Here is a 25,519-nt window from a genome sequence, read left to right as displayed (position 1 = left end):
CAGTGGCTGCAGGTTCTCAATCTGCCTCCATCAGCAGTCTACACAGATGCCAACTACTGTCGATGACCCTACCTACGGTGACTTTTTCCACCATTAGTGCAAAAGGCTTCTTGCTTTATTTTGAAGGCACTGATCAAGAGCAATGGTTTTCCACATTCTAGACAGCAGTGGTAAAACTCAGACTGCACGGAGAGGACATCTTCAGATCCTTCAGCTGCAAATATCAAGAGACAAACAGGGAGGAGGCAGCTTTTTCAACTTATGTTTCTTGGCTGCAGAGTAAACACGGCAGAAGCCCAAACACTGCCTCACATTTAGATAAGTACAGCAAGAAAGAGGGTCAGAAAAGAGCATCAGCTCACCTCTTCCTGAATTCTTTTAAAAGTAGTTTCTGAAAAGCCACACAGCTAACGAACAGCTCAACTGCACTAAAGGAAACTTTGGTGAAAAAAAGAGACCTCATCTCACCTCTAAAACGGCAGCAATGATTAATGGACACATCACCACATTGGTTTATGGGTGTTTCTACTAAGTCAGAGACACAGATAAGCTTAATGTTTGTTGGTACAGCTCTGGACTGTTATCTCTCCATTCCTCCCAGCAGACAACATTTAAGCTTACCTGTACATTTGGAAATACATGAAAAAAAAATAAATCCCAAGATAGAAGAGAGGGGAAAGTCCAGGAACAATACAACGTACATTAGGTGTCTATACAAGACAAAATTACAAATCACTTTACACCTACAAACCTCCACATTCCCTTACAAAAAGGGAGTAGGAGGGAGCCAAGCACACAAGATCATAGAAAAATAATAGATACTCTGCTGAGAGGACATTTATGTAATATTACCTACATCATAAGACTGGTGAAACATGCTCTGTGGAAGAACGAATTAAGTGTACCGCTGCCCATGCACTTTCATCCTCACTATCAATAAACCTTCCTTCTTGCCTTGAAATTAAAAGAGCCAGCCACTCAGGATACGGTGAACACCATGAAATTTTATAAAGAAGACATCCTTGAATTTCTTTCATAATTAAAAAAAAAAAGGTGTTTGAATGATTTGCTTCCATTGCTGCTTCTTTTCCCCTAGTTCAAACATTCAGTGGTCTGCAGGAATTATACTTCACTAGAAGTGTTAGTACATTTATGTATTGTATAAACAAAGAACAGTCCTCAGACATAAGAAGTTTAACCTTGATCTTTCACGGAAGGACAAAGCTCAGAATCACTGTGGATTGCTACATTTTACTGCTAATCCCTTGAAACACTGCTACCTACTTTTCAAGGGATTTCACTTTAAACTGTCTATAAAACGATGAAAATAAAATTGAACTGCTGACCTTCTGTTCCCCAATAGAAAAATCATATATTCACTTTTTAACTAGGAAGAGGAAGAGATGTTTGTTCAGTTCAAAACCACATTTATTCCCAACCAAAGCTGTTTAAGGAAAAAAAACCAACCAACATTGTCCATTTCTAGACAATATTCACTTTATTAAGTAATTTATCAACCTCTTTACAAAAAAATCCCATTCAATCTACCTCATGACAGTAGGAAAATGTGAAAAATACATATATTAGAACAATTTTTAACCTTCTAGCTCACAGAGTACTAAGTGATTTAAGGGCCCTGTTCAGACTCTGTTCCTGTGAGCTTTCTAGTTTACTGAGACTTCTGGATTTTTTATTTTTTTAAATCAGGTCACCTGGACTAGAATTTTTATCCAATATAAAAAGGTGCATGTAGCAGCAAAAAGAAAAAATATTAAGATACTCCTCAATTTAACTCTCAATGTAAAATTCCACAGATTTTTAGTTGAATTTGGGCTTACTGAACACCTGTTTCTCATATCCAAGAGAGTTTCTCAGGCAAAAAGCTATCTTCTAGAAGTAAGGTTTTTGAATAGTACAGGTAAAAATAATCACCGGATGTAAGATATCATTCTTGATTCTGTGCTTATGTACGTAACCAAAGAGGCAGCTTGAAAGATAGTGTTAGATTTCATTAAGAAACAGCTAATACCATTAAATTTATTCCTGTATAAATCTGAACATCTTCCTGAAGAAGACTGGACCACGAGATAGTTACTCAGAGAGCTATCTTTTTAATTTCCTGATAGGACACGTACCAAGAGAAAGCACAATTTATCCAAAAAGTCACTCTTGGATCTTGTACAAGATGAGAGTGAATGCTGCAGTCTCTTGTTGGTCACGCTGACTCCTGTGTGAATGGTACACAACCAGGAAAGTATCGGTCTAGGCAAGAAAGGGCCATCCCAGTCTCCCCCTCAAGTTATCTGTTCTTCTTCCATCTAACATCTCTTCAGAGTCAAGACAGGAATACTCTCTTACAGCTCCCAAAACACAAGTGCAGAGGAGACACTATCCTTCACACTTTTCCAAATATAACAGGTTTCAAAGCAACCTGTCCTACAGCTCTTAAAAATGCTTTAAAGTCAAGACTGCATTTTTGATCTGGAATGTTGGCAGCATTCATTTATTTCAACCAAATTATTTTTCACGTATCTTCCTCCAGTTCAAAGGAGTTTCTCCTCCAAAAAATAGTACTTGTGAGTGCTCTGTCACATGATTACAGCAGCAAGTCATTGTTAATTCCTCCGTCAAAGGAGAGGGACACAAAACCAAGAGAGAAACACCATTCACCAGAGGGGGAAAAGGATGGGAGGGTATTTACTGCAACCCAGACATGCTCCAGAGAACACAGAGAAGCATGTTACAAAGATGCTCCTTTTTCTGAACTCTTACCTTGTGGTTCATGTGTCAGCTACTCTAAGACAGCTTACACAGACAACCTAAAAATTTATTGCACTACCGTTACCCCAATACAATTTTCCACCACACCAGAACTGCTGTTCAAAAAGATAAAAAAAAGCTTCTGAAAGTAAACTTTTACTGAATAAATACTAGGAGTATCTGACTTCTTCCATAGAAATGGTTACCCCAAACCAAGAATAAGCAATTAGAAGAGTCTATATTCCTATGAACAAAATATGCATTGAGCAGAGACCAACACTGCCTGGAGACACCAGACTCTCATCCTCCTTTATTCCTACTCTCAGCTCCAGTGCTCAAACAAAACTGAATCTTTCCAAACTCCTCTAAATCTCCTCCTACTGTTCTATCTTCTGCCAGAAATTTCTCCACAGCTTACTCTTCTGAATAAAACCTGCCTGCAATAAACAAATTGGTTAAAAATTAAACATTTGGCTTTGGCTGCTACATCACATTCCCTTTCATCCAGAAATGTTATGTACTCTTACACTAATGAGATGTTCTATCCTCACACACTCATTGACACATTTTCTTCCTTACTCGCACCAGATAACAATAAAATGCATCAAGAAATGTGAAAGGGGAATAACAGGAGCCAAATAATTTCCAAACATGGAGAGAGACAGTGAGGATTAATATCTGTACTAGAACCAAGATTAAATAAAGGAAAAACAGGTTCTAAGCCGCAGATCTGGAATTTGGATGTTTAGCCAGAGTTCTCTTTCCTGCATCACAGAACATCTGAATGCTTCAAGTGACTAATACCAAGCATTTTTATTTTATTTGTTCTTGTTCTTAAGCTTCTCATTGAAAATTAAACTCGGGAGGAAGAGGTCTTTGACTGAAGTGTTATTTGATGCCTTGTTCCTGCTCCTCTAGTGTGTCATACATTTAGGTTCAAAAACTCAACCCTAAAACCAAGATTTAGTTCCATAAAGGTAAGCAACACAATGTCACCACATCAATCGCTACCCCAATTTTTGTTTGTCTTACTTTCTGCAGAATTAGTGACTCGGGATGCAGAAATGCCCAGCCAGCACTTACAGGCCAGAATCCTCAGTCTGACCAGTGGCCTGCTTTGTGCCACCACAGTCCTCTACTTCTCCTAAACCACAGCCAGGGAGCAGGTCACAATCACCTACTGATCCCTCTGCTGCCCCTTCTTCCTGAAGAATACACATTAGCAGCCGCTCCTCACACAACTAGACATAAGCCCAGCACACATGTGGAACACACTCATCTTGGCCACATGGTGATGTGTTACTAGTTACATGGGAGAGCGCTCACAGGTTGAGCTTCAGCTTCCTGAAGTTTCAGTGACTTACTGCAGTCAGAATGCATGTTATAGCAGCCATGTGTTCTAAGAGTGCCTGAAGCACAAGTCAGAAGTTGAGAATGGAACTATCTTATAAGCAAGGTTTTGACAGTTGTACTCCTTAGAAAATGAACTTACTGTCAGAGGGATAATGGAGAGTTTCAAAGTCATTTTTATAAACATACATATATATATATAAACACACACAGGTTTGTAGTTCTAGTCAAAACATTTAAGTAAACTCTGGGATGTCATACCCTTTTCTTCTGAGATAAATGCTTTAGCTTACCAAGCGCCCTGATCTTCACCATCGTATACCAGCACTGTCTCCAGAAGTAATGGAACAGACCTTTCCAGGTCCTATACAAACGCAGGGCTGCCAGAAAATGCCATTCAGTAATATTCAGGGAGAACTAAGAAAGGAAAATTAATACTCTATTTAATCTTGAAAAACAAACTCGGAGATCAAATATAAAGAGAGGTCTAACCCTCATTCAACAGCATTTCTGGGTCTGGTATGCGATAACTTGAGAACTAATGGTATGACACAACCCAGCTTATCAGGGAATGTGCTAAGCAACGGACAAAGAGCTACTGATTTTGTTGCAAGATAGAGAATGCAAAATCAGTCTCCTGGGAAAATTTGGAATCCCCAACTACCTACTGCTTCGGGGAAAGAATCTTTCTGACATCACCTGCCATAGCCTGATTGCATGAGAGGCAGATATTTAACTTGTGTATAGGAACACGTCTGTTAAGATACCTGTATTTCACATTAAAAAAGAATCTCAGGCTACAGGTAAATTTTAAAGGTTAGTAGGAAGAGGTGGAACAAGTGGTCACAAGGAAAAGACGTGCTGAAAATAAATGCGAAGACTCAAACTAGTAAGGAAAAAAAACAATGTAAGTAGCAGTGATAGTAGCAGGGGACCTGCTGGAAGAATTATGCATACAGCTGCTGAATCAAAAAGCAGGGAGTAAGATCATTTAAAAGAAAGGAGGGGAGAAAAGAGGGCAATGGAACAGGTAGAAAATAAGCTGGACAGGGAGAGGCTGTATTATGGGTAACAACTAGGAGCAGCTGCGGCAGACAACAGCCTTCAAAATAAGGAGGGATGAGAGCTGCGGGGGATCCCTGAAACAAAAGGGTGTGAGGAGACAGCACAAAGGAAAGTGGGAGTTAAACCCAGGAGACTGCAAGGAGACTGTGATGTCTCAAAATTAGACTCTAAAACTTCAAATCAGGGAAAGAAAGACTGTAAAAGGTCTATATGCATGGTATTCTATGTTTTGTGTTACTACTGCCTTAAAAAATAAACCACGGGACAAGCTCATTTTCTCAGTCCTCTCTGCTTAGTACAATTTGAGCTTTGTTACTACAGTGCAAACAGTAACCGTAATCCAGGATTAATTAACCAAGTTATTAGAAACAGAATTCCACAGCAAATATACCACACTAACCCTTAAATATTTTTCCATTCTGTGAAATTCACCAATTTCAGCAGTTATCCAGCATGTCCCTGGGTAATACACACAAAACCATTTGCCAGATATGAAACAAGATGAATGCATGTACAATTTCTTCCTATTCATTAAAAGGCAGTATTTCCGCAAGCTGAACTGTTTTTTAATATCATAATGCATTTGATGTAATACATACCATTTGAATGTTATATGGAATACACAGAGCACTACTGAAAATACATGTTCACAGTTTTAGCTATATTTTTACTACACATCAATTCTAACATGAACAATGAATCATTTAAAGTTCCCTCAAAGCCTCTACACAAGAGCTGCCTTCCAGCCATTATCAAATGAAGGAACAAGCCTTCAACTGATTTTATAAGTGACCTACGCCAACACTGCTGCATACTCGCTTCCAGAAAACACTAGCTCAAGCAGCCAGCCCTGAAGAGCTATGAAACAGGCATGGCACCCCTCAGAAACCTGAGGGGAGGGGATCTCCAGGTGGTGTTTGTAAGCCAAAGGTTACAACAGCTCCTTTATGGGGCAGTTAGATCTTGGAGTAGCTCAGTGACATGGGCCTCAGCTGCTAATCTGCTTCCTCCTTCAGGAGAGTTTGGGATCACCAACCCACCCCTGTGACAATACAGCCCTGTCACACTAGGCAGTGCTGGCACAGACTGCTCTAAGTGCTTGCATCTCAGAAGCCTCAGGCTGACTTTCCCCGATGTATGTCTCCATGTACAATACTCACCCAAGTCATGAACGCTTTCATCATCTCAGGATACCTGCCCTGTGATCTAGCTTAACTGCATAAACTATCTTGAAGAGTTTCTCAAAATCATATATCTGAAGCCACATCAGTTGTCCCTCAAAAGTGCAGTGCATATTCCAATCTTCTAACTGAACCTGGTGTAACACAGGGATATGTTTATTCAGAAACCACAGAACTGAGGGCTCAGTAACTAGTTCTGCCAGTGGCATTCCTCTGAACAACACTGGTTGAGACACCGAGGTTGGTCACTGCGTGTTTTGTGCTCAGTTCACAAATACACTCAGGCACAAGCTCAAACTTAGCTTACCCATATATATTTATTTTATATATATATAAGCTAACCCATAGCTATATTCATGAGCAATATGCTAGATTCTTTTCAGCAGGCAAAGCTTTTTTTGGCTCAGAAAAACTGACATGCTGGAGAAGACAGCTGAAGTCCATACTGGCTATCAAACCACAAAACTACTTCCACCAAGAAAAATCTGGTCATAGTTTTATTTTTACTAAACTGAATTTTCACGTGATGAAACCTGTACAGCGTTCTCTGATAAGGAATCCATATGGATTGTGGTGAAAATATACTGCAAAGGCCATTTGTGGGCCATAACAGGTACCACGGACGTCTACAAACCTGAGTTCCACCCGAAGCTATCAAATCTGGAAGACAATTATAGACCAGTGATTCTTAATAATCTGATATTATTAATAAATAAAGGCATTCCTGTATTTTCATGCCAAAACCTATAATTACTACAGAGCAAAAATGTTGGAAAAAATCTAAAAAAAAGTACCAAAATTACCTAATACAGGGAAGATCAATTTATTTGGGGGTTATATCTGCAGTTATGGGGGTGCCATAGTGGGAAGAAAGTGTTCTTCCTTCCTATCCACAATTACAGGTTAGAAAGTATTATGACACTAGCATAACCTAACAGGCAGAATTCTATAAAGTCATTTATTATAATAAATGTCTGTAAATATTATATATTTAAGTAATGCTAAAGTTGCATTCAAAGGCTTAAAATCAACAATTTAGGTACCTGGGAAAATTGACATAATCACAGGAATTATTTTTTTTTTTAAGGAAAAGGAATCCAGACATCCAATCAATACCTACATTTCATCCTCTAAATTACTGTCAGAATCAAAATTTCCCATAACTAACTTATATGAAATGCTACGAATAGGTATTGTTTTCCTTAGGTTTAAACTCCTCAAAAAACAACTACAAACATGCTGATCCACAGAAAAACACCGTCTTCCGATACAGCATCGTAGACAGTTCCATGAAGTTGAATGTCTGCGGTGCTTTTTCCTCTTTAAACGAGGAGGATCAGTCTTTCAGAAGCTGTGAGCAGGTCCCCAGTCTCGCAGATGAGGAGCACATTTGTGTCATGGTTGTTCTTGAGTACCTTTACAGACTAGGCTTTTCACCAAGTGTTGTGGCACTGTAGCCACTGACATCTGATCACAGCTTGGCAAATCTCCTGAGTACTAATGCACTGATAATTTTTGCTTGTACCTGTTTGCTTCTGAGCTCATCAAACAATCTCCCTCCTGCATAAAGGGGTATCCCTGAAGAATCAGACTGTACATTCCATAAAGTTCAAAAGTACAGAATAACACTATACACAATATGATGTTCTAAAAAAGGTTAAATGCTTTTCAGATAGTTTCAGATTTATACCAACTGAATAACTGCAATAAATGGCCGGAACATTATTCATCTGCAACTTCATGTTAATTTAACTGCAGAAATGACAGATGTATTTATTTTTTTAAAGGGGTGCTTTTCATGTACTTCTCTTTCTAAAAAAAAAAAAAAAAAAAAAAAAAAAAAAAGAGAAAAACCCAAAAATAACCAACTGAAAAAGCCAGCTTGCCCAGCTAGATAAAAGATGAGCTGGCAGAGCTGGCAGGTCTTGACAGCCACATACTAATTACACTGTAGTTCTGACTCAAAAAAATCCTATGAGGACACATTATTTTCCACAGTTCGGTGAAGTCTAAAAACATTTTGAGTGTAATTTGTGAATATTTACTTTGTTGTCAATTGCATTTCCTCTTCAAAGGGTGAAAGGTTTGCTATGTTCTGGTTCAACAAAGCATTTCAAGTGCAGACTTTACTGAACCTACATGTCTGCATTCATTTCCTTTCAGAAAAGGTATTCGAATGCTCCAGGTTTTGCAGAATCACATCTTTACCAAACTATATAGCCTCTTACCAGAAACATGCACACATAGAAAAAGACACAAAACATTAATACAGAAGTTAGATTTCATTTTATTACAAAAATTGTGTCCTCTAATTGGACACAGAAAGTATTCTGGGTATCCATACTTTAAAAACAGAAAAAAAAAAAACAACCACCAAACCACAAGTCACACCCTTACACACAACCCTGCCAACTGAGTTGTCCAAGTAGTTCCCTCCTCCTTTCAGTGAACTATTATGTATTTATTGCCTTTTGGGGAAGTATATATAAACCTTCATCTGCTGTAAACACCTTCACTTTGGTTATGTTTGGTACCCCTCCTCTCTTTTTGTTTTAAAGAGAGAAGAAAAAATTATTCAACAAACCAAATACCACAGAAATATATTCAACTAATAAAGATGACTCCAAATACCCATTTCCTTTAACAAAGCAGTGGATTAAAAAAAAAATAATAAATAAATCATTGAATATTTAATTGAAAACTATTATAAAAAAGGACAAGAGAGATTCCAAAGATAAATACAAAATTTGGGCTATAGTCAGTACGATACAAGCTTAATTTTGAGTAGAAATTTTAGCAGAAATATTAGAATAATTTTACCATGATTAAGTCTACAGTTTGATGAATCACTGGATTTAGGACTGTGTATCTGTTTTGTTTTTGCATCAATGGCCCTTTCAATAATATTACAATTTTGCTACCTACACAACACACAAAAAGTATAAAGAAAACTTACCAGAGTTTCTACTCCAGAAAAATTATTACAAAATATTTCTCACTATTAGTCTTTAAACACAAATACAAAATGTTCAAGGCTATATTCTGATCAGTTGGAAAGGCTGGGGTTATAAATCTGTCCATTTAAAGACATTTTTCAGATAATTTGAACATGCAGTTCAGAAGCCAATTGCGGCATCTCAGAGTTTTTTCAGAATTTCATCTGCAGAATTTCCTTCTCAGTCTGAAGGAAACTTAAACATTTGCAAAAACAGATGTAGATGTTATACTTAAGACGGGATTGCACTTTTAATTCTAACTGGTTCACCTGCACTTTATTAAATAAATTAGGTCTAATTTCAATATCTGATAACACTTCACTGAACAAGTATTTAACAGAACTCACACAAATATCAAGGCACAGAGGGACTTCATACACTGCTGTCAATTTGAAGGTTCCAAAATGTCAATAATTAGCCTTCATAACCTTGTTCTGAAGAAGGTAGCATTATTTTTATTTTAGAAACAGAGGATTTGAGTAAGAAATAATAAATCCACCTGGTAAAATAATGAATGAAACTAACATTTCTAGTTTTCTGCTCCATGCTGCAGCCACTACAATGCTGAAAGTTCATTCAGTGTTCTGCTTTTCTGCTTTTATTCTTCAGTACAGTTGTAATGAGATTTCATTTTACTAAAGGTTTCTGTTGGTAATCTCTACTATGCCACAGAGATCAACTATAGTTACTAGAAACAGACAACAGGGTGCATGAATTAACAGAAAAAAGAAAGCCAGACTCTACCACTACAAAATTAATCCTATGGAAAACATCAGCTTCATTAGGTTACTTCAGGTCTTCAAAACCAGCCCAGGAAGATACTCCATATATATGGAATGCAATTCTGTTCTACTCTCACAGAAAACCCACAAACCTTCTTTCCTCTCAATAATTTGCAAGCTAGCACTTAGTTTTTAGAATTCAAAGAACAGTATTAAGTCTGCTTCACCACGGGCTATGGATGGCCACTACTTCTCCGTATCTCCCATACCACCACATACTGCCTACAGCACCTTCAGGAAAAAGTGTTCCAAGTCAAAGCAGTAGGTAACGTGAAGCAGGAGCTAAAAAACAGTGGTAGCAATATCTAATGGTTAATTAATAGTCTGAGTCTATCCTTTTTTCTTGTCTCTTTTTGGAAAGGAAGAGCTAAAATGGATTTGTCTCAGATCACTTAAGGAAAAAGACTTGCTATTTAATCATCCATCTAGCAGTTAAAAAAAAAAAAATCAGAAGTACTACACTACATAAAAGGAAAACCCAAGCAATACATCCAGTTCACTCTATCTTTAGTTACGAAAATAACCACTGAACTTGAACCACTCACCTTTGGCACACTGTTAAAAGGATCCAGGCAGTGAAAGGCAGGACTCTCCAACAAAGTTAGGTACACCGCTATCTGAAACGAAAAACAACACATATTTTAGTTTCAGCATTAAACTTACAAGACCTTCAGCTAGGTAATTTACTTTTCATACTATCAAAATATCCTAAGAGTTGCTGAAGAGCAGGCAGAATGGCTCTAACTTCATCCATCTGTTTAGCCTGAATAGAGTCTCTGTCTTACTTAACCTTTCTTGATGAATACAAGGTCAATTGAACCACAGACAATCCAAACCATCTAGGAAAGAAAGCAACTACAAACCCAGCCATCACACTAGAGAAAAATCAGTCAAGAAATGGAATTAAAAATTAAGACCAGTTTTAGAAAGATTACATTTTTAAAAGCATTGTTATTTACTCCTGCCTTCAGTTTTATATTAGCCAGTTTAAATTGCCTGTACTTCCTAAGAAAAAGGAAACACTGTTACACACGGAAAACTGAGGTACATCAGCAAAACCATAGCCAGTAGTTTTGTGGGACATGACTATTTCCACCCAGGATGCACTCACACACATTTGGATGTGTAATCCCACTGGATTACCATGGCCCTTGGTTTGGGGCCCTGTGGCACGGGATATACTGACACAACAAGAGTGAGATCTCACAGAGCTGGCCACAGGGCTGGAGAACTCCATTATGGGAAATTCTGGCTGGACATAAAGAAGTCATGAGGGTGGATAAGCACAGCCACATGCTCCCTCAAGAGTGCTGGACCTTCTTCCTGGGGAAGTCTTTAATTGCCCTGGACATGACCCAGCTGCGGCCTTAGTCTGCCAGGAGCTGGATGGCACCAGAGCTTCCAGAGGTCCCTCCCAGCCTCCATTGTTCTCTAAGTATATCTAGCCACAAGAGTAACCTTTCAGAAGAGACTTTGAAGTATTGAAACATTTGTTTCTGTTTTGTAATGTGGCTTCTAACTCCACAGGATGTATGCCAAATTCAGGCAGTGCAAACCCATCAAGATCCAATCCAAAGAAAAGGAAAAAATTTTGAGCATCTTCCTGTGCTGCAGCTCCTAGCTCATAAGGATGATATTAAGTCCTACTCAACCTTGCACAACTTGTTCTAAGTCTTCTCCAAACAAGATTCCAACCAGTTGTCACTCTACAAAAGCATCCTATGAAGAAATTAAAAAGAGAAATTCATCCAACGATCCCGTGCATCATAATAAAGAGGGGGGAAAAAAGCGTTGACAAAAGTATTATAAATAAATACCTTACACAGATGTTTAAAAGTGATATTTAGCCTCCTACCCACTAGTAAGTGGGGTAATTAAGCTACTAAAAATCACAGTTTGACAAACATATTGCTAAGGGGTAAAAATGTGAGAGAGTCCCTGTCCCTCAGCTCCCCAACAGCTGCAAGGGGAGCCAGAGCATTGCTACACCTTCTGAAAAACACACAAGGAAAAAAAAAATGGAAGAGAGCAAATCACGAGGAAGTGTTATTCAAACAGAAGAGCCTCCTGATCCAGTTCAGTGCCTGGATGAAGATATGCCTGTGACAGCAGAGAGCAGACAAGACTGGAGGGTGACTACCCCCTTCTCTGCCAGGGTGCTGACTGGAACGTCTGCTGCCCCACCACCCCAACAGGGTTTTGAGCTTTCTGCAGACACAGACCATGGCAACCACACCTTGCTGTATCAATTTTCCTAGCCAGTTACAGACCTTAGCTGGGCCTCACTGAAAGCTGCTCTGTATTTGAAATTGTAGGACGGGTATCAAGTAAATGGTAGATATCTTAATAAATGAAGCAACATTAAAACCATGAGGCAGGGCAGATCTATTTGCCTGCTTTCTGAATGTGTTGTAGCACATGTTTTTCTCCTGTCAATAATGCAAGAATATTTTTAATATTCAGGGGGAAAAACTGAGAAAATAAAAGTCCCTTCATTTTTTTAACAAGATCTAAACAGCACTATCTTTCCCCTTCCTATCTCACAAGTCATCCATTGTCCATCACCATCCACCACTGAAGTACTGCACCAAGGTTCTGATTTTGTTTTTTTTGTTTTGTTCCTTAAAGAAAAACCCAATACCCGTCTCTTATTGCTTCCACATCCACAAATGCACAGTTGCATATAAAACTTGAATTTGAAAGTGAGCTAAAAACCAGTACTGTTAATCATCAGTACCTGAAAAACTAACATATTTATTTGTCAACTGGAAAGGAAGTACAGTAAGGGAAAATAAAGAGTCCAAATTCCATCTAAACTCATGAGTCATGCGTTTATCTCAATATAACAATACTGAGTTCCTGCTATACAGCAAGAATGGTTCTATTTTCACAGCTCAATTAAAAGTAGCTAAGAATGTTAACAGTGATAGTGCAAAGAAAGAACACGCACGACAAAACCTCATTCCTACCAACACTTTGAAATAAAACTCTTGTTAATCTAACAGACATGTGAGCACAAGATGCAGACTAGTCTGTCCTCTGGCTCAAATCCACAGCACTGAGAACTCTTTTTCTGTTTTTCTCCTCGTAAAAATCTTCACTTTGCTATGGCAGAGCCAGAGGAAGTTTTCTGCTACAAGTCACACTAAGAGTCAGTTCCTCAGAAGAGTAACCAATTTCCCATCACACACCTCTGCAGCCCAAAGCTTCGCCTGCAACGCAGTGACTTGGACAGTGATTCAAACCACAAATCATTCGCTTATACTTTAAATATGTTCCTTGAAACAATCTTTACGTTGTAGAAGTTCAAGTTCTTTCTTCTCAAAGAGCAGTAAATGGAAACAGTGGTTAGGGTTTGGGACTACCTGCCCCGAGGCAGGGGGTTTGCACTGCACATGGGGTTTTCTGATTCTGCTTGCTGTGTCCTGCCAGCCAGGACTCTAGACAACTGTATTTGATAGCAAAGTCAGGCTGGGGGAATGGTTAAAGCTTTGAGAGTACAAAATAATCTCCATCAACCTGCAAAAGCCTTAGAGTACACATGGCAAATGCTTACTGTCCACTCAAACAACAAACTGGCACAACATTAGAAAACCTGGGGGATGAAGTCAACAACTTTTGTTAAAGACAGTGAGGCAAATGGAGGCACAGAGCCAGGCAGTTGTGTCCCGTGGTATCACCAGTGCCCAACATTTCTGTATCACCTAGTGAGACATCCATTTGTCTCAATCCTACCACCAATACCACTGCTGTAACTCAGCCCTACTGCATGCAAAATGCCATGGTTCCTTACTGCTCGTGACTGCCTTCATATCCTACACTTACTATGAGGCCCAGAGGAGAGGAACAGAAGACAACAACAAGGAGCAGGAATGGCAGAGTACAGGAAATGGATGAACACGCGATTACAAATATGCATGGTAGAAAGACAAATCTGTCTATGCTTGAGCAGCAACATCAATCACTTTTGTTTTCTAGACCAAGGTTTTCCAAACACAAGGACTATACAAGTCCACAGTTAACAGCACTTTTGAATAGTCAGAAATAAAAGTTTAAACTCGATGCTTGCAAACAAGCACCAGAAGACAAATATCAGTAACTTCCAATATAATAAGCACCTTATATTTAACTTTGTAATCTTTAAAGATTACAACCTTAAGAAAAAAATAGTGCTCTTGTAATGATTATATTACAAGTAACATTCAAAGTTATTAAACACCTTTCCTTTCACTAATAGCTTTAATGTGCCCCATTTTCTTTATCCCCATGGCTAAAAGCCAGATTCAGACTTACAACAACTATTTCAATGATAATTCTCTCAGGCTTTCTTCCCAATACCCAACTTCCTATTTAAATTCTGACGTGAAATAGCTAAAATAATCTCTTTGGTACTTAATATGCTAATACACAAGAATGACCTGACCATAAACCTGTACTGCACAGAGTGGGAATTTTAACTCCAGAGGTAAGGCATTCAAGTGACTCTGATAACTAGAATGGAATTCAACGATTGACATATTACTGGTGACCTTCTGGAGAACAAATGAAAAGCATCACATTAATACAAATTCTCCTGTGAAGATCAAGCTGGCAATCTGCCAGTTCATTACACCATCTAGCTACACTCCAACATTAAATATTGCCTTCCTTTGTAATTGACTGAAATACGCTGGAGCAATTGCAGGTAACCACTTTGGGCTATTAAAGTATTCCATTAAGACTTCTCCATTAGGCAGCTATTTCAAATGAAGTTACATCAAAATAGGCTATGTTCAAAATATTTTAACTATGCAGGCAATTGAGAAAGCACAACCTAGTCCCACAAAGCAGCAGACAGATCAGCCTAAATACTCAAAAGCTCGATGCTTGAATTTGCTTAAAAGGAAAAGAAACCCACCAAGTTTATTCAAGACTCTAGTATATGCTTAGTATTTTAACCTCCTAGTCATACATACTCACAAAACCCACTTAATATTACCTTCTTCTAAAGCTAAGAAAATAGCAATGTTAAAATACACAACTATTCTTTAACTCTGATAAGTTAAGGCATTCACTGAATACTACATTTTAAAGCTAAGTATGAAACAAAGGGAGAAAACAGAAAGCAAGGCTGGATTCACATTGTACTTAAGGTTTCAAAAAGGCAGGAAATTGCAATGTTGCATTACAATATGTGTAACATTCTGAAAACAAACAAACGAAAATTCTTTCATGCTATGTACTGTACAGAACTAAGATTTTCTTTTCTTAAGATTGTGGTTCCTTAACGGCAAGGAAGCAAGTGAAATGGGGCACAAGAACAGGTTCACTGCCTTGCATGCAGAAAAGATTGCCAGATACTTAAAACCCTGGAAAAGATTAAAGCCTGTATGCCAGCTGTGAAAATGAGACTAGCCCTTGTAGTAAAGACAAACTTCTGAGTTTAAGTAGGCTTTTTAAGCAGTCCAGGTTTGGAGTCATCTCCAGAGGCTATAAGGGCTAACCCTAAGAAATTTAGGTCTCTTCTGAACCGTGCACAAGCAGGAGGTTGTGTATCTTTTCTCTGTGCTCCTATCTGGCATGCAATAGCTGTAGTACACCTCCCAACCATGCTGTCTGTATGAAAGAAGCGATTAGACATCTATCATTGGTCACTCAAACAATTCTTTTTTTTTTTTTTTTTTTTTTAAATAAACATATACTTGGGGGGGGTAGGGAGAGGAATGAAGCTAGAGAAAGCATGCAATGGCTCACACTTTAACCACATGCAATCAAAGAGGCTACACTGACCTATATTCTTATTTAACTCCTGCAGTCAAATGCATATCCTCCGCAGACTCTGGTGTATACATGATATGTTTTCAAAAAAACAGAAAATTTTGCACAACCATCAACTCCTAATCTACTCATGAAATGCAAGTAGTTGATGATTTAAATAATATGTGTTTAAAATAAATACTGTATTTCAAAAACCAACTTCCATTACTAGCTTCCTCTGTAGCTGCAATCTAAATACATGCATGACTAGCATCTTTTTAATTTGGAAAGAAATGAGGAGGGTTACGCTGGCAGTGACTGCATCTGCTAAGAATTCTACAGTATATATTGTACAGATTCACACTGTTCTATTAAGAGGAATTACATGCTTCTTATAGTCTCTCAGCTAGAAGTTTCCCCCAAAAGTCTGAGCTACTAAAAACCCTAATACTGATACCAAATTACTACCTAAACTCACTGTAATATGCAAATTTTTTAATTCCTGGCTTAAGCAGAATTTTCCATCTTCATACTTACTAATATTGACCTAATTCAAATGTTATTATGCTGAGCTTCAAACTTCCAGGGCAGTCCCTGCATGAGAAGAAGAAAACACCCATAAAGCAGAGTAGAGAAATCATGAATGAGAGGCCAGGAAGCCTCCCCCTGCAGCAAGGCTACAAATTCTGTGAGAGGACATGTAATATTGCAGTCTCAAAACCAAAAAACCCCACAACCAACAAAAATTCCCAAACACCTCTTTTTCAGACTAATAATTGAGCATTAAAATAAATGCAAGCCATGTCTATCACTCTCTGCAAGCTGAAGGAAGCACACAACAAAGGTACCATGCCACCAAAATAGCCCCAGGTTTTTTAAGCATTCCTTATTCAAAAGCAATTTGTGAAAGGTGAAGTATTCAAACTCCATTTTATCTCAACTGTCCTATTTTCTCTTTTCTATTATATTTGCAATAGGAACTCACAACTTTTCTAGTTTTACATATTTAAGCATTTATTACCTGGCTACATTGACACATATATAAATATCCCTAAAGCCCACACAGAGGAAGCGACAAAGGTCTTGATTTATGCTTAGGACAGCTCTAAGTACGTCAAGAACCCTTACAAATGTATGCTGAAAGACCTGAATAACCAATTATAATTGCAGACAGGCAAGCAGAAACAGAACTATACCTACCAAGGCTGTTCTTAAACTTTGTCTCACAGTATCTTTAAGGAAATGAAAGGATTGGACTTCAACCTTATGTAGGGCTTAACTAAGCAAGCTTCTCAGGCCATGATTTGAACACAGGGTAATTATTTTGGTTTCTTTAACAGGATACCTTATTATTCAAATTACAGATCTGGTTTTTAGACACATCTTAGCATTTATACATAACTTTTTTCAGCACTTCACAAAGCGGTATTTTGTACATATAGTTTTACAATTTGTTCCAGTGGAACCTCAGCCTTTTTCTGACTGATACTTTTAATAATTTTTAAAAAAAAAAAAAACTACACAATGACAGTCTTTTCCATTAAGTAAAATCAGCTCAAAATCTTTGAGGACCTGAGTGGTTAACAACTCATCAGCCCAAGAAGCTCCTTTATAAATCTGTTCTTCCTATTGCATCTTTGCCATAAAAAGTTTTACATAAAGACATATACGACCCACCAAATCACAACTAGTTCTTCTAAGCCCCTTTATTTGAGTCATAGTTTTTATTTCTATTCTTGGGGATTTCAGGGCTGTGAAAGATGACTACAAACAGCATATATTAATATACTCTTTACAGTAATCTAGTAATCTGCACATGCAAATTATGAAAATGCACACCTCCACTGGAAAAAGGCATTCACAGATGCCTTTTAGAGAAGTGAAAACCACAGATTCCGATGAATTACCTACCACAGAAGGATAAAACGCTAACTCACTATCAGAAAAACACTAAGCAGAGACACCCAGTCTCCTTGGCTAAGGAGACAAATGTTTAAAATAAGCAAATAAATCTCATATCTACACAGTTAGATAAGCTTTGCTTTGGGGTGACATGTAACAGAAAATGTACTGTAATGGGGGCTCCAGAGAGACTACAGGTCACTGATACAGTAGAGTCAAGTAAGGCAGACTTGGGCCACTGGCAATTCACAGTTAAAGGCTGACTGCAACGCTTACTAGAGCTCCTGTTCTGGAAAATTATTCATTCTTTCCTAGTGCAAAGAAAATCTTTCCAATGTGTACGTTCAGCACAGCACTGTCTGAATTTGAAGTAGTGCCACTAATGTTTCAGTGCTAAAATATACGGATAAGGTGATGTTAAGAGGTCAGTGGTTGTCTCTGAAACCACTAGGCAGATACAGGGAATTGGATGAAATGCACAGAACAGATCCTGACTGACATCTTCAAGGAAAACATTGTCGGAAACTTCTTGGTAACTCTCAAACTGCAAAGTGACAACTTGATACGCTATGCTGATAGCACGAGGCCTGGTCTGGGTACTCCCCACCTGCTGTAAAAGCTGACAGTGCCAACAGCTGCAGCCACCACTCCCTGCACCTAAGCCTGTTTGCTGAGGGTGTCTGGGTTTTACCCTTCCGCCAGGTGCACAGCCACCAGGTATATAACGATGCTGAAGGTATTACTGTCCAAGTAGAGTATCTTTTTCTGAAGAGTATGAAAGCTCTGTCCTATTCTGTTCAGACAAACTGTATCTGAAGTGCTGTCAGCATAAACGAGAGCTGTTTCACTTTGAAGTGATGACAGAAAAAAAATCTATAATTACTTCAGCTGAGGGAGCAAGTTGAAGAAATCGCTCTCCACCATCACCACCAGAAAGACTAGAAAGATTTATTGTTTATTCAAACTCAGTAATTCATTTACAATGTTGAAAAGGACAGGGCTCCAGAATTGACATAAACAGACATTAAACTGGAGCCCACTAGTAAAATTGAGGAAGGGGAGAAAAAACAAAGACCACAACACAAAATCCCTTACTGAAACTAGAATATGCTCAAATAGTACCCAGGGGTTAGAATTCAGTAATGCACTGATTATAATTATCTTCCCTGGGAGAGGCAAGACTTTTTTTCCCCAATATATCTGTCTATCAAAGACTGGTAAAAACTGGCATTCCAGATTAAAAGTTTTTGAGTCTCCCCTGATGACCCAACTCAAGAAAAACAATGAACTTGATATGGTTCACGTACGAAACTACCATAACTAGGGAGGTTCACAACTAAGAGCCAAGGGTAAGTGGAAGACAAACACTTGGAATGTAGAAGTGGCTTTGGTTCCTACATGACTTGCTGGTACATGCTAGTCAGTGGTGTGCGGTACCATGACCATTCTCTTTGGACATGGCAGCATGGCAGTCCCCAAACTCAGCACCTTCAACGTGCAGGTCAAAACAAAACTGCTAGGATCCTCAGATCCACAGAAAGGAACCAACGTCTGAGTCGTTAGGATCACTACTTCCTAAAAACACAGTCCCCCCAAACACCTGCTTTTTCTTCCAAGTCAATCATCAGAAACTGCTGAAGCAGTTTTTGCTTGAACTGCCCCAGAAACTCTGCATTAGGTCAACAAGAAAAGAAATGTTAACACAGCTTTGGTTCCATCACAGCATACAGCAGCCCTAGCCGCAGGCGCTGCTATTATTGCTGTTTGAAAGATAACTAGATATTACAAAATCTCGTAATACCCAAATAAAATTTGGCAACAGCCTACCTTCTGAGGTTTTCAGCACTGATTTTCTCCCTTTCATGTCTTGTACACAACTGATGGTGTCTTATTCTACTCCTTTTAATCACACCAATTCAGTGGCAGACTACAAATGAAAATGTAATAGAAACATTGCAGGCCCTGTAACAATAGTCAAAACAAAGATTTCCTATGGCAGCTGTCAAATTAATGACATCTCCAAACCTATCTAAATACAGTATCTGGGCAGAAATCCAATTATGTCAATTCTGTCTGAATACCCCAAAAGAGAGTCCTACTGGGGTTAGAAGTGGAAATAATTTTAAACACAGATTAGCTACATAAGCAGCTCCACACTTGAAACCAGAACAAGGGAACAAAAACCTCAAGGCATGACATTTATCTGGACACAAGGGAGAGGGAAAAAAGAACTGTTAGACATCTGGCAAAAGGTCAAAGCCAATTGCCTTGTCCAAATTTGCCCCCAAGATAATAGCTTCCAGGTATTGACTCCAGTAATTAAAAAGATTTCTGCTAACCTCTACATCCTTCACTACCACTTTGGCTTTTCCAAAACTTCTTTTTCCCAACAAAATACTAACAGCAGTAGTAGAATGTGCCAACTTCCCAGAAGCATGAACTAAATTTATCTAAAACTTACATAAAAGAAAATAATATTCTCCCTCATTTAAATATTAGGCAGCAGTGACAAATGGTATTCAGGGCTTTTAATTCAAGAATATGATTTCTTGCTGCTTTCCTTAAATCATTGTAACCGCTGATTTCCCTTTTGTCTTGGAAGTGTCTGTTACTGCTTAATTATGTGGCAAATTCAGTTTTCTGAACCTTGCCACAGGATTCTGTTTATTTGTGGTTTTCAAATAGAAAACAATCGAGGTGGGGGGAAAATAGCCTTTTAATTCAGCAAAGAAAAAAAATACAAGGATTTTTGTTTTCTTTCTTTAAAGGCATATTAAAATAACTGCTTTTAAAACCATAGATAAATATAAGTTTATCTGTTTAAGTGAAACTATCCAAGGGACTGCTATGAAACCAAAGAAAAAACTGCACGTGCCAAACAACTGAAGCAATATATAATGGTTAGTACAATATACTGTAATGAGAAACCTTTGTGTCTATTATGAATAGATAAATAAACCTTTAAATAAGTGTAAGTGAATGATGATGAAAAATAGCAGACTTTGATTTAGACAAAGTTCCTAACCCTGATCTGTCTGTATACTGAACACTTAAAAGTAAGGACAGAACTCACTGTATATACATTGAGAGTCCTTCTGCTATCAACATGGTATCAAATTCAGGAGAGAGTGAAGCATTCATTATGAATGGGCCTATATTTAGAACTGCACATTCCAGGCTATGCTTCTTACACCAAGACTCACACAGTTAGAGGTGGGGATATTTTTGTTGCTGTGGGGTTGTTTGGTTTTTTTCCTGAGCACAGTCATTAGGGGCATTAAGCCTGAAAATAAAAAGCTTTTTTGGTCAAAATCTGGTAAATTCTAGAGTGTGCAGCTAATTCAAAAAGTAATTCAAAGAAATGGGTAATACACAAATGCAGGGTTGCAGTCCACAACTCAAGATAGCCTTAATTCAAAGCAGTGCCAATGAAGACCAGCTACCATCTTCACCCACTCAGGGCATTTAGTATCAAAATAATTTTTAGAAGCATGCACAGAGATCCCTTTGCAAGCCAGCAATTTTGCAAATTACCAGTTTGGACCAAATTTAAATCAGTAACTCATGTTACTGTTAAAGCATAACTTAAAATATCAGACACAATAATTTTAACTAACCTTCTTAATAATATACTTCACTCTTACTTCCTTACAATGAAAAAATACAGTTTATTTAAAATAGCTTCCAATTGAACCATGTAGCCAAACAGGTTGTTGGAAACATTTCGGCAAATACTAAAACAAAATTCTTCAGCTTCAAATTTTATTTTTTATTAAGAATACATGCAAGGAACCCATTTGTTGCTAGTTTTTTATTAGAAGAGATTTCATTTCTGCATTTGCTCTCTAGAACACACCAAGCACAGTACCATGAATCCTCCTTTGTGTCATACAGGCACTGCAAATCCAATTACTACTCTATTAGGTCTCATTTAAATCCCATACGGTGTGACAATAAACTGAACAAAATGAGCATCAGCACGTTTTTCAACCATCTTTACAGTATGACATAGATGGCAATCACAGCTTAATAAAATTTCATTTACAAGGAAGGTAGTTTGAATTTTCTCTTTCTCTGTCAGGCATTCCAGAGAGACTTGGGAAACACTGCTTTGTATCACCCTTCCTTGAAGAAGCCAGTTGGCCTTCGCTACCTCATGCTTCTCAAACACCTGAGCCTTCTGCTTGTGGCACGGAAGTTTGCCCTGGTGCAGAGCCTACCAACAAACAACCTCAACATTTACTCCAAAGGTGTTGTGGTTCCTTCCCCCCCCATCCCCCCCCAAGATTTCCTGGGTAAGGGACCCTTTGACACAGAGTAACATCCAGTTGGGAAGCAGGGAAGGGGGAGCAAAACAAAACCCCACCAATTTGAAGGGTACTGAAAAGGTGATGGTGTTTTTAAGTAAGCTCTTATCCCATCTGGATGTAAAAAACTATAACTTCTAAATATTGCAATGTAAATCTGCACAACTTTCAGAAGCTCTGAATACTTCACCACTTCAGTCCAGTAAATTTATGGGTATATTATAATCATGTGCCCCTCTACTTTCATTACAGTATTTCCCAAATTTGTGTCACTACCCAGCGACTACTGTTTATAGATGTCCAGGTCTGCCCTTTCTTCTGGGAATGCAAACCAACACCAAGAAAACAAACAAACAAAAAATCCCTCGTTTGTAGTAAGCAGTCACCACAGTCAAAGCTCTCTCAGAAGGATGCCCAAGAGCTTTGTTGAATGGTGGTTTCTTATAGCTGACCTGACTAAATCATCTTCCTCATGCAGACTAGAAATCAAAATGTCATGCTGACGTTTAAACACATGATCTGCTGTTATAAAACAAAGGCCAGGAAAACATATGCTGCCCACTTTCAAACGTATTCCCCAGAAACTTTGTTGCTAGGACAGAAAGGTTCAAAGTTTCAAGAACAGACTTTTAAAACATTTCAGTCATTCCATTACATAGTTTTAGTTATAATTTTATTATATTTTGTCCTTTACATGCCTACCACCAGTAGTCAGTAAAACCATGAGAAACAGGTAAGTTCCAGGTTGACCAAGAGAGGATGCTGATGGGGAAAGGGAGGGTAATTAAGTAATTTCAAGGTTTGTGCTCCACTTCTGCGATTAGCATGGGAAGATCTGGGCCAGAGCTTTCTCTGTGAGGAGGAGATTATAAAGACAGCAACATTATTGACTTTTTTTTTTCTTTTTGCTAGAAAAGGAACAAAATGCAGAGACATTTTTCCATGTATATTACTCAATCACATGGTCTTTTCCAATGGATTTCCATGGGGTTTTTCTGCATGTTCCTTAAAATGCCTTCCCCACTGCTTTGCCTATCTTGTGCTCCAAACTAAGTCCTTTCCATTTATCTCATCTTTTATCTAAAATTATGGGCAGGCTCCATTAGAGGACAACAAAAGCCAAAGATCACAGACCGTGAATTAACTCTGCCTGTAACTTTGAGCAATATAACAGACCTTAAGGAACATAAGCTTCATTTACAAATATGTGAAATGCCAGCTTCATGATACAAATGTCATTGCCTGAAAATGAAGCTAACGTCTTAATTTTCAAAGCTAATAAAGAACTGAAAACAGTAGGTTGTACTTGTATACTTAAATAATTTTGAAAATGGTTTACTTTCAAGGAGGCAGAACAATTTCCCTCATTTCTACAGAATTTTAATTAAATTTCCTTTCACGTTATTTTACCAGTCTTTCAGTAGGCTATGATGGCAAATACAGATCCTATAACAAGAACTTATGCCCTAGGGAAGTTATACCTCTCAAGCTGCAAATGAGCACAAACATCCCACATACACACAAAGCCTATTGCTGTGAAACGTAATAGTAACAGTCCCAGAAACCCACTGTCAATTGCTAAGGCATACACAGAATTTTTCTTTGAAAACTCAGTTATAGCAACCTTCCATTTAAATCAGTAATATCACAGATGCCATGAGTGCTTTCTTCTTGACAAATATAAAGTAACAGTTCCCAGTAAAAATCAAGAATTTTCAAAACTAGAGCCTAAATACAGACTACAAGCATATCAAGTGCTTAAATTATAGCTACTGTATTTTCAGAAGCACTAGCTACCTTAGGAAAGCAGTGCAACAAGCTTCAAGTTCTTAGCACATTTGACATATGGTAGAAAAAAAAATATAAAAAAAAATTTAAAAATCAGCCCAGGAACAGACATCCTGTGAGAACAGGATTCAGAATTCTGGTGATGGTCCAACAGTTAGAAATAAACATACCACAGTGAAGCAATACCGTACCAAGGACAAAAAGCATGATGTACCATCTAGTACAAGTTCTGCCCCCTTATGGGGTACATCATTAATTGTTTCCTTTGACAAAAAATGACTCTCACATTACATTTTACTAACTTGTAACTTTACATGCGCAAACTTACTTGTTCAGCTAGAATTACCTTACACTTCCTGCTGATGTCGGGCATTAATGATCTCAAGAAGAGTCAATCAATATTCAGCATTTCAAAATATACATGGAACAAAGCAACTCAGGCCTACTTATTTTTCTTAGAGACGGATTACTACATCACTTTGTGAGATGCAAAGGAAACAGAGGCCAGGGAAAAAAGCAACCCTCCAGAACGCACACTCACCAGAATTCCCTATAATGGGTTTCTATGACCATTATTGATCAGTAATGAAGTTTTGAAGAAGATAGTGTTGCACTTAAAAACTCTAAAGTTAAACATGACACACTTTGCATAACTTATGCTTCAGAAGCCAGTTTTAGCTTTGCCACCTAAAAAAGCTGCCTGGCTTCACCACAGAAACATGACTCCTCTTTTCTGCAGAATACAACTTGATGGGAGCTTCTAATGAGCACATTGGGTCTGAGAACCAAACTCAAAGCTTTCACAGAGTGAAAATACCTCCTGTTTGAATAAAGCTTCAGATTACTGAAGGAAGGATCACCTCAAAGAAGGGCAATACTGTTTCTTCATGCAGCCTTTTAATATACCCCCTGGCAAAAAACTTCTCTTTCCTATCAGCACTCTCCCCAGAGCTGAGAGGCAGGAGGACTGACTTGAAGAAGAATTACGCTGGCAAGCAGAAGAGTAAGTAAATCCACATAAACATTAGCTTTAAAAAGTTCTCGGCACGCGTTACCAAGTCAAATTTACAATGTCAAATTAAAGAATGAGCCATCAGACTAATACATACACATCTGCAAACTTTGAAGGTATCTTGTGTACCTACACTGAAAAACAAAATTAGACTGTGGGGTCCTCAAAAATCAACCACAGGACTTCTGTAATCCTCAGCAGGGCAAGATTTCTCCCACAACTCTAAAGCCTGTCTCAGGCTAATTACCACCAAATGTTACAGAACAATTCTTCACTCAAAGAAAACCCAACCCAAAACAAAACAAAAAACCCCCAGTCATCTCTGGCTACAAAGAAAACTTGCAGAACTAAGGGCAGCATGAGTTCTGCTGCAGGTCTAGAGAGCTTCTCTAAGGAGTACCAACATGTAAATGAAAATACAAATCTACCTGGGATATATCCTGGTTGCTAGACCATGCTATCACATCTTCATTACCATTACCAGCAATATCTAGATTAAAGTTTGGATGGGCACGCAATCATGACTTGATTTTATCGCAGAGAAATCTGCCAAACTGCTCCTCACTGGTGTCTTCAAAACAAGAGCTTGGATAGCAGATGTAGTCTTTTAGTAAATGGCTGGTAAAGACTCCATGTCTTG

At 38.2% G+C, this 25,519-nt stretch overlaps 1 protein-coding gene across 2 annotated transcripts in view; it reads right to left on the bottom strand.

Moving 5' to 3' along the window:
- The window catches only part of NCK2 (NCK adaptor protein 2), an 86,315-nt gene that overhangs the window by 42,856 nt on the left and 17,940 nt on the right, over positions 1–25,519 (bottom strand). For both annotated transcript variants that reach the window (XM_074909306.1, XM_074909297.1), the window contains one exon: positions 10,680–10,751. The gene's annotated coding sequence lies outside the window, so the exon portion shown is untranslated. The remainder of the gene's footprint in view (positions 1–10,679; positions 10,752–25,519) is intronic.

The sequence above is a fragment of the Athene noctua genome, chromosome 1 (assembly GCF_965140245.1).
Source record: "Athene noctua chromosome 1, bAthNoc1.hap1.1, whole genome shotgun sequence".
Taxonomy (NCBI): Eukaryota; Metazoa; Chordata; class Aves; order Strigiformes; family Strigidae; genus Athene; species Athene noctua.
The sequence above is the reverse complement of the archived record's forward strand: the minus strand, read 5'-3'. Positions and strand labels throughout refer to the sequence as shown.